Genomic DNA, 10,635 nt, shown 5'->3' on the forward strand with positions numbered 1-10,635 from the left:
GGACAACCTAGAAGAAATGGATAAGCTTTTAGAAACATATAATGTTCCAAGATTGAATCAGGAAAAAGTAGAAAATCTGACCAGACTGATTACAGTAATCAGTAAAAAAACAAACAAACAAACAAAAACTCCTAACAAACAAAAGTCCACGATCAGGTAGCTTCCCAAACTATTCCAAAAAATTGAAGAGGAGGAAACACTTCCAAACTTATTCTATGAGTCCAGAATTACCCTGATACCAAAACCAGACAAAGACACTGCAAAAAACAAACAAACAAACAAACAAACAAAAAAGCCAATATCTCTGATGAATATAGATGCAAGACTCCTCAATAAAATATTAGCAAACCAAATTAAACAATACATTAAAAAGATCATACATCATGATCAAGTGGGATTTATTCCAGGGATGCAAATATGATTTGATATCTTCAAATCAATCAATGTGATATACCACATTAAAAAAACAAAAAATTAAAACCACATGATCATCTCAGCAGATGCATAAAAATATTTAACAAAATTCAACATCCATTCATTATAAAAACTCTCAACAAAGTGGGTACACAGGGAACATACCTCCACACAATAGAGGCAATTTATGAGAAACCCACCAGTAATATCATACTCAACAGAGAAAAGCTGAAAGCTTTTCTTCCAAGATTGGGAGCAAGACAAGGATGTTCACTCTCACTACTCTTATTCAACATAGTATTGGAAGTCCTAGCCACAGCAATCAGACAAGAAAAACAAATAAAGGCATACAAATTGGAAGGGAAGAAGTAAAACTGTCACTATTTTCAGATGACATGATAATATATGTAGAAAACTCTAAAGACACCACCCAAACTATTAGAACTAATAAATGAATTCAGTAAAGTTGCAGGATACAAGATTAATATACAAAAATCTGCTGCATTTTTTTTTTTCAGTGTAACTGTCTGATTTAATGTAAAAGTCAGGGTAATAAGAAAGGTATTAGAAGGCACAAAAATTAGATCTCTAGTATCAGATAGCCTAATAATTCACATAGATTATTCTAACTAATGTACAAAAATGTTAAAGCTGAATTTTTATACAATAATAGTGAAGTATCAGAAAGAGAAATCAAGAAAACAATCCCTTTAACAATCACATCACAAAGAATAAAATACGCTTGACCCTTGAACAACACAGGTTTGAACTGCATGGGTCCACTTATACATGATTTTTTTCAATACATACGTACTACAGTACTACACAACCCATGGTTGGTTGAATCTGTGAATGCAAAACCACAGATACAGTGGGCCACCTGTAAAGTTATACACAGATTTTTGATTGAGTTGCGGGGTTGGCGCCCTTAGCCAAAGCATTGTTCAAGGGTCAGTCTACTTAGGAATAAATTTAACCGAGGAGGTGAAAGACCAGTACTCTGAAAACTAAAAGACATTGATGAATGAAATTGAAGATGAAACAAATAAATGGAAAGATATACCATGCTTATGGATGGGAAAAATTAATACGGCTTAAATGTCCATACTATCCAAAGGAATCTACAGATTCAGTGCAATCTTTATTAAAACACCTATGGCAGTTTTCACCAAATTAGGAGAAATACTCCTAAAATTTGTATGAAACCACATAAGACCTCAAAGAGCCAAAGTAATCTTGAGAAAGAAGAACAAAGCTGGAGGTATCATACTCCATGACTTCAAAATGTGCTACACACCTATAGTAATCAAAACAGTATGGTTCTAATTCATTCTCTTACATGTAGCTGTCCAGTTTTCCCAGCACCACTTATTGAAGAGGCTGTCTTTTCTCCACTGTATAGTCTTGCCTCCTTTATCAAAAATAAGGTGACCATATGTGCATGGGTTTATCTCTGGGCTTTCTATTCTGTTCCATTGATCTATATTTCTGTTTTTGTGCCAGTACCATACTGTCTTTATTAATGTAGCTTTGTAATATAGTCTGAAGTCAGGGAGCCTGATTCCTCCAGCTCTGTTTTTCTTTCTCTAGATTGCTTTGGCTATTCGGGGTCTTTTGTGTTTCCACACAAATTGTGAAATTTTTTGTTCTAGTTCTGTGAAAAATGCCATTGGTAGTTTGATAGGGATTGCATTGAATAGGTAGATTGTTTTGGGTAGTAGAGTCATTTTCACAATGTTGATCCTTCCAATCCAAGAACATGGTATATATCTCCATCTGTTTGTATCATCTTTAATTTCTTTCATCAGTGTCTTAGAACACTCCCTAACACAATACACAAAAATAAACTCAAATTGGATTAAAGACCTAAATGTAAGGCTAGACACGATCAAACTCTTAGAGGAAAACATAGGCAGAACACTCTGTGACATAAATCACAGCAAGATCCTTTTTGATCCACCTCCTAGAGAAATGGAAATAGAAACAAAAATAAACAAATGGGACCTAATGAAACTTAAAAGCTTTTGCACAGCAAAGGAAACCATAAACAAGACCAAAAGACAACCCTCAGAATGGGAGAAAATATTTGCAAACAAAGCAACTGACAAAGGATTAATCGCCAAAATATACAAGCAGCTCATGCAGCTTGATATCAAAAAACAATCAACCCAATCTAAAAATTGGCAGAAGACCTAAATCAACATTTCTACAAAGAAGATATACAGATTACCAACAAACACATGAAAAGATGCTCAACATCACTAATCATTAGGGAAATGTAAATCAAAACTATAATGAGGTATCACCTCACACCAGTCAGGATGGCCATCATCAAAAAATCTACAAACAATAAATTCTGGAGAGGGTGTGGAGAAAAGTGAACCCTCTTGCACTGTTGGTGGGAATGTAAATTGATACAGCCACTATGGAGAACAGTATGGAAGTTCCTTAAAAAACTAAAAATAGAACTACCATATGACCCAGCAATCCCACTACTGGTCATATACCCTGAGAAAACCATAATTCAAAAATAGTCATGTACCACAATGTTCATTGCAGCTCTATTTACAATAGCCAGGACATGGAAGCAACCTAAGTGTCAATTGACAGACGAATGGATAAAGAAGATGTAGCACATATATACAATGGAATATTACTCAGCCATAAAAGGAAACAAAATTGAGTTATTTGTAGTGAGGTGGATGGACCTAGAGTCTGTCATACAGAGTGAAGTAAGTCAGAAAGAGAAAATCAAATATCTAACATATATATATGGAATCTAAAAAAAAAAAAAAGGTCTGAAGAACCTAGGGGCAGGACAGGAATAAAGATGCAGACGTAGAGAATGGACTTGAGGACACAGGAAGGGGGAAAGGTAAGCTGGGATCAAGTGAGAGAGTGGCATGGACTTATATATACTACCAAATGTAAAATGGATAGCCGGTGGGAAGCAACTGCATAGCACAGGGAGATCAGCTCGGTGCTTTGTGACCACCTAGAGGGTTGGGATAGGGAGGGTGGGAGGGAGACACAAGAGGGAGGAGATATGGGATATGTGTATATGTATAGCTGATTCACTTTGTTATAAAGCAGAAACTAACACACCATTGTGAAGCAATTATACTCTAACAAAGATGTTTAAAACAAAAAACAAAAAACCGTATGGTACTGGCACTAAAAGAGACACAAATCAGGGGAAGAGAATAGATTGTCCATAAATAAACCCAAACACTTATGGTCAATTAATCTATGACAAAGAAGGCAAGAATATACAATGGGGAAAAGTCTCTTCAATAAGTGATTTTGGAAAACTAGATATGTAGAAGAATGAAACTAGACCATTTTCTTGCACCTTATACAAAAGTAAACTCAAAATGGAATAAGGACATAAATGTAAGACCTAAAACTGTAAAACTCCTAGAAGAAAACATGGGTTGTATGCTTTTTGACATAAGTCTTCATAATATTTTTTTTGGGTATGTCTCCTCAGGCAAGGGCAACAAAAGCAAAAATAAACAAATGTTACATCATCATACTAAAATGTTTTTGCACAATGAAGGAGACCATCAACGAAATGAAAAGGGAGAATGGGAGAATATACTTGTAAATGATATATCAAATAAGGGGTTAATATCAAAATTATACAAATAACTCATACTACTCAATATCAAAAAAAGAAACAACCCAGTTAAAAAGGGACAGAAAATCTGAATAGGAAGTTTTCCAAAGAAGTCACACAGACGGCCATCAGACACATGAAAAAATGCTCAACATCAATAGTCATCAGGGAAATACAAATCAAAACCACAGTAAGATACTACCTCACACCTGTCAGAGAGGCTATCATCAAAAAGAGAACAAGGGCTTCCTTGGTGGCGTAGTGGTTGAGAGTCTGCCTGCCAATGCAGGGGACACGGGTTCGAGCCCTGGTCTGGGAAGATCCCACATGCCGCGGAGCAACTGGGCCCGTGAGCCACAATTACTGAGCCTGCGCGTCTGGAGCCTGTGCTCCGCAAGAAGAGAGGCCGTGATAGTGAGAGGCCCGCGCACCGTGATGAAGAGTGGCCCCCGCTTGCCACAACTAAAGAAAGCCCTCACACAGAAACGAAGACCCAACACAGCCATAAAATAAATAAATTAAAAAAAAATAGCTTAAAAAAAAGAGAACAAATGAAAAGTGTTGGCAAGGATGTGGAGAAAAGGGAACGCTTGTGCACAGTTGGTGGTAATATAAAATTGGTGCAGCCAGTATGGAAAACAGTATGGAGGTTCCTCAAAAAATTAAAAATAGACCTAGCATATGATCTAGCAATTCACTCCTGGGTATTTATCCTAAGAAAAGGAAAACACTAATTAAAAAAGATATATACACCACAATGTTCCAATATTCATTGCAGCTTTATTTACAATAGCCAAGCTATGGAAGCAACCTAACTGTCCATTGTTGGATGAATGGATGAAAAAGATGTTTATATACATATATATTTATATAATGGAATATTACTCAGCCATAGAAAAGAACAAAATCTTGCCATTTGCAACAACATGGATAAACCTAGAGGGTATTATGCTAAGTGAAATAAATTAGACAAAGACAAATCTCACATGATCTCACTTATATGTGGAATCTAAAAAAGCAAGCAAGCAAATATAACAAAATGGAAAGACACTCACAAATACAGAGAACAAATTAATGGTTGCCAGAGGGGAGTGGGGCAGAGGGATGGGTGAAGGGAATTAAGAGGTCCAGACTACCATTTATAAAATAAATAAGTCACAGGTATATAATGTACAGCACAGGGAATATAGTCAATAATATTGCAATAACTTTGTATGGTATGTAACCTATAAAAATATTGATTCAGTATATTGTACACCTCAAATGAATACAATATTGTAAGTCAACTACACTTTAATTTAAAAAGTGAAAAGGAGAGTAAGTCTGTCCAGCTGGAGCTGAAGGCAAGTGCTAAGAAATGGTGGTCAGAGAAAGATTGGCCAATGAATTTGGAGGTGATATTTTATTTATTTATTTTTTTAAATAAATTTATTTATTTATTTTTGGCTGCATTGGGTCTTTGTTGCTGTGCGCAGGCTTTCTGTACTTGCGGCGAGCAGGGGCTACTCTTCGTTGCAGTGCGCGGGCTTCTCATTGCGGTGGCTTCTCTTGTTGCGGAGCACGGGCTCTAGGCACACGGGCTTCAGTAGTTGTGGCACACGGGCTTAGCTGCTCCGTGGCATGTGGGATCTTCCCGGGCCAGGGCTCGAACCCGTGTCCCCTGCATTGGCAGGTGGATTCTTAACCACTGCGCCACCAGGGAAGCCCTGGAGGTGATATTTTAGATCAAAGGAATCCACAGATGTTTCTCCATAATAATATAAAAGAAAGATAAAAGTGATATTTTAGTATGTATCTGGCCATTGGGGTTGAGACTGGGAAGAAAATCCATAGTAACCCCCACGCATAACTTGATGGGATTGGTTTACAATGAAGCACTAAAGGGAAGACACAATTTTGCAGTGAAAAGTGTCAATGAAAACCAAGAGTACTCCCCCCACCCCACGCCCCCCCAAAAAACCCAAGAGTACTCCATCACAATGCAAAGAGGATTTTAAACAACTGACAAACTTCCAGCCTGCAGCAGAGGAAAAACATTGTACCTCGGGCTTCTATAGGGCTTCTTCACTGGAATGTTTCCATTTCAGCCAAATTGCTCAGTACGTATGTGAGGTCTGGGCCCCCTTTAACATGAAGGGGTCTGCTGTGCCTCCCCATGTCCAGGTGGGCTCAGGAAGCAGCTGATCACTGGGGAATCTTGATGCACCCTTGATGCAGTAGAGCTGGGACGGGCCTGCCTAGAACAGGTGGTAGTGGTGTAGGAGCCTCAGGCTTTGAGATGTAATAGTTGCAGCCTTCTGTGTGAAGGATTCTGGAGCTCCCTGGCCACTTGCACCTGGCTTAAGGCACAAAGTTGAATCGTACGTGCTGAGAAGCAGGTGCAAAAGACCTTGTGATGTGGTTTAGCTTGTGTGTAGATCTGCTGCCCACCCAGCATTTGCAGCTCAGAATGGTTGAGTGTTTCCTTTCTCTCATTATCCTGTACCCAGTATTCTTGTGGAAGATCTGAAGGGGACACTGAAATTTTTCCCTTTAGAATTTACTGCGTTTATGGCAGATGTGATATAATAAAGTACTATTTGCAAACTTAGGCAAGAGTAAGGGTCTATGAACATATTTATGAATAACAAAGTGGGATTAAATCATGTTGGGCCTGCACCTGTTCAGTCTTGGTGTTGCCAGGATGTGGGGTGAGGTGGGGAGGGAGTTGGCAGAAACGGTAAGGGGCAGATGGGGGTCAGGGATGCGGGGTCAGGGATGCTGGGTCAGGAATTGAACTAAGCTGAAGCACAGACAGGCAGGGCTGGGCGGTTTAGCTGGATGCTGAGGCAAGAAGAAGAGATTTGCTTTTCCTGCAGCTGTTTGTCTAGAGCCATCTTTTATGACAGCGTTCACTCACAGTTCTCTGAAGTGTCCAGCCTGTGGAAGCTGAGTGATGGGCTGGCAAAACCTCTTTTGGAGCCAAGATTGGGTCGCTGCCATTGATGACTTTTCTGAGCTGGTGATAGTAGCAGTTCTTCCTCAATTTGGCCCAGGGGTTGTGAGGATGTCAGACAGAAACTGAATTCCTGAATCCCCAGGGTCATCACTGTCTTATTTGGCTGCTGCAGCTGGGGCTGAAGGCTCTGAAATGAGGCATGTAACTAGGGCTTTGCCTTCCTTTAGCAGTCATTTTCACACTTTTTCAAAAAATGATGTATTTTCCCAGGAGGGTGGATGGCTGCCTATAGCAACCTTCAGCTAAATGAAAGCATTCTCTTGGTCTCTGGGGAACCAGATGCTGACAGCGAGCTTCTAGGATTTAGAATTTCCTGGGTGTGTTACTTGAGCCTAACAAAAGAGAAAAATCCATTCTGGTTGCAATTAGATCATTTTTTTCTTTGTCTTCTCCCCCTCTCCCACCTGAGAAATAGAAGAAGAAAAGTGAAGGACAGACTTTTCCCATTGTTACTGGTAATTTTAAGCCCAGTGTGGGTGAGTTAATAGCTGATAACAAATAAAAGGTTTGTATGTGTCCTTTTATCTCTTTGAAAAAGCTATAATGCCATGAGTGCACTCTGAATAAGAGGGGCATTCTCAATATATTCAAATAAAGTGAAGGATAATTTTATTATGATACCATGCAGCAAGGCTTCTGTGTAGAACTAGAAGCTCCCAGAGGAAAGCAGTTTCAAAGCAACTAGCACAGACTGGGAAGGGCATGTTGACCCTGAGGGTGTAGCAGGAGGGAGCACATATTCTTGTTATTCGGCATCACAGACAGGGTGTCGTGCTCACAGGTGTGTAGTAATCAATTGTGATATATGTCCTCCCAATCTTGTTGCTACTAATAAACACTAGTAAACACTGTTATATGTAATAACTTCAATTTTAAAATTATCTTTGTTGAGTTATATTTTATCTACAGTAAAATTAACCAATTTTAAAAGTACAATTTAATGAGTTTGGACAAATGTGTGTAGTCATGTACCACCAAAATGATCAAGATCTAGAACATTTCCATCACCCTAAATGTTCTCTGTGACCTTTGCAGTCAATTCCCTTCACCCCCTCCACTCCCAGCCCATGGCAACCACTGATCTGCTTTCTATCACTATAGTTTTGTTTTTGTTTTTCCTCTGCTATATTTCTAAACTAATCTTTCAAGTAATTACCATATTGTTTCAATATATTTGTGAATATTACTAATCTCATTTTAGCCACGTCTTTATGGATGGCTTTAGAACCATTCTGTCAATTTAAGGTAACTTTGTAGATTTCCACTTCAATCTGTTAACGTGTGATCCATATACGATCATAGTTTAGCTCATTTCTTTTTTTTTTTCCCTCCAAGTTCTTGGTGGGGAGCAGCTCATTGTCACCTTTATACTTTAAAAATTGTGAAAGGAGGTCATATATACACATATATGCTGGGAAGCAGGCAAGGGTCAGGAAGAGAGGGTAACCAGCAGGAGGCTGAGGGGCAGGAAGGGTGAGCATCACTGATGATCTTGCAGGAGGGAAAATATGTGGTTGCATTTGGAGGGGGTGGAGGGTGGAGACATTTCTTCTGGGACAGTAGTTAGAATAGATATTGCTGACAGGTTAACCTAGAGGTGAAGAAATGCCACTGAGTCATGTGTTCAGAGTGACTAGGATAGATAGAATTAGGGATTCTGAGGAGTGTGCTAGAAATTTACAACCACTGGAAGAAATGCAATACAGCAGTAATGAGGTATAAAGAAAGAAATCGCTAAGGAGCATTGAGAGACCAATTGCTCCTTTAGGTACCACCTGGGTACCATTTTATATGGGTTCTTCTTTAATCAGACAGAGACTTAATTCTGCTCAATTAAATTTTTATTAAAAATACTTTCATATCTACAGAAAAGTTTTAAGAACCCTATATTTTATGCCCATATATCCTTCACCTAAATTCAACCCAATGTTAACATTTTGCCACATTTGCTCTTTCCATCATATAAAATATATAGAGCATTATTCTTATAATTATTATTATCCTGTTGAACCATTTGAAAGAAATTTGCAGAGGTCATGACTCGTCATTCCTTCAGCACATATTCCCTAAGAATGTGGAATTTTTTTTAACATAACCATAGTTCAATTCTCAAAATCAAGAAATTTAACATTGATATAATAGTACTATCTAATATGAAGTTCATATTCAAATTTCTTCTGCTGGAGTGGCTTGCATTTTAAATGACTGTAAGCCAAAATCATCTCATGACTCAAAAGAATGATACTGGGGAGAGAGCTTCAAGATGGCGGAAGAGTAAGACACAGAGATCACCTTCCTCCCCACAGATACATCAGAAATATATCTACATGTGGTTCTGCTCCTATAGAACACCTACTGAACGCTGGCAGAAGACCTCAGACCTCCCAAAATGCAAGAAACTCCCCACGTACCTGGGTAGGGCAAAAGAAAAAAGAAAAAACAGAGACAAAGAATAGGGACAGGACCTGCACCAGTGGGAGGGAGCTGTGAAGGAGGAAAGGTTTCCACACACTAGGAAGCCCCTTCACAGGCGGAGACTGCGGGTGGCAGAGGGGGGAGCTTCAGAGCCATGGAGGAGAGCACAGCCACAGGGGTGCGAAGGGCAAAGTGGAGAAATTCCCACACAAAGGATTGGTGCTGACCAGCACTCACCAGCCCGAGAGGCTTGTCTGCTCACCCGCTGGGATGGGTGGGGTCTGGGAGCTGAGGCTCCACTTCGGAGGTGGATCCCAGGGAAAGGACTGGGGTTGGCGGCGTGAACACAGCCTGAAGGGGGCTAGTGCGCCACAGCTAACCGGGAGGGAGTCCGGAAAAATGTCTGGAATTGTTGAAGAGGCAAGAGACTTTTTCTTCCCTCTTTGTTTCCTGGTGCATGACAAGAGAGGATTCAGAGCTCCACTTAAAGGAGCTCCAGAGACGGGCACGGGCCACAGCTATCAGCGCGGACCCCAGAGACGGGCATGGGACGCTAAGGCTGCTGCTGCAGCCACCAAGAAGCCTGTGTGCAAGCACAGGTCACTATCCACACCTCCCCTCCTGGGAGCCTGTGCAGCCCGCCACTGCCAGGGTCCCATGATCCAGGGACAACTTCCCTGAGAGAACGCAGGGCACGCATCAGGCCGGTGCAACGTCACACTGGCCTCTGCCCCCACTGGCTCACCCCGCATCCATACCCCTCCCTCCCCTCAGCCTGAGTGAGGCACAGCCCCCAAAGCAGCTGCTCCTTTAACCCTGTCCTGTCTAAGTGAACAACACACGCCCTCAGGCGACATACACGCAGAGGCGGCTCCAAATCCAAAGCTGAACCCCGGGAGCTGTGCGAACAAAGAAGAGAAAGGGAAATTTCTCCAAGCAGCCTCAGGAGCAGCGGATTAAAGCCCCACAATCAACTTGACGTACCCTGCATCTGTGGAATACCTGAATAGACAACGAATCATGCCAAATTGAGGAGGTGGACTTTGGGAGCAAAGATATATTATTTTTCCCCCTTTTTCTCTTTTTGTGAGTGTGTATGTGTATGCTTCTTTGAGTGATTTTGTCTGTATAGCTTTGCTTTCACCATTTCTCCTAGGCTTCTGTCCATCCGTTTTTGTTTATTTTTACT

The sequence above is a fragment of the Eschrichtius robustus genome, chromosome 14 (assembly GCF_028021215.1).
Source record: "Eschrichtius robustus isolate mEscRob2 chromosome 14, mEscRob2.pri, whole genome shotgun sequence".
Lineage (NCBI taxonomy): Eukaryota > Metazoa > Chordata > Mammalia > Artiodactyla > Eschrichtiidae > Eschrichtius > Eschrichtius robustus.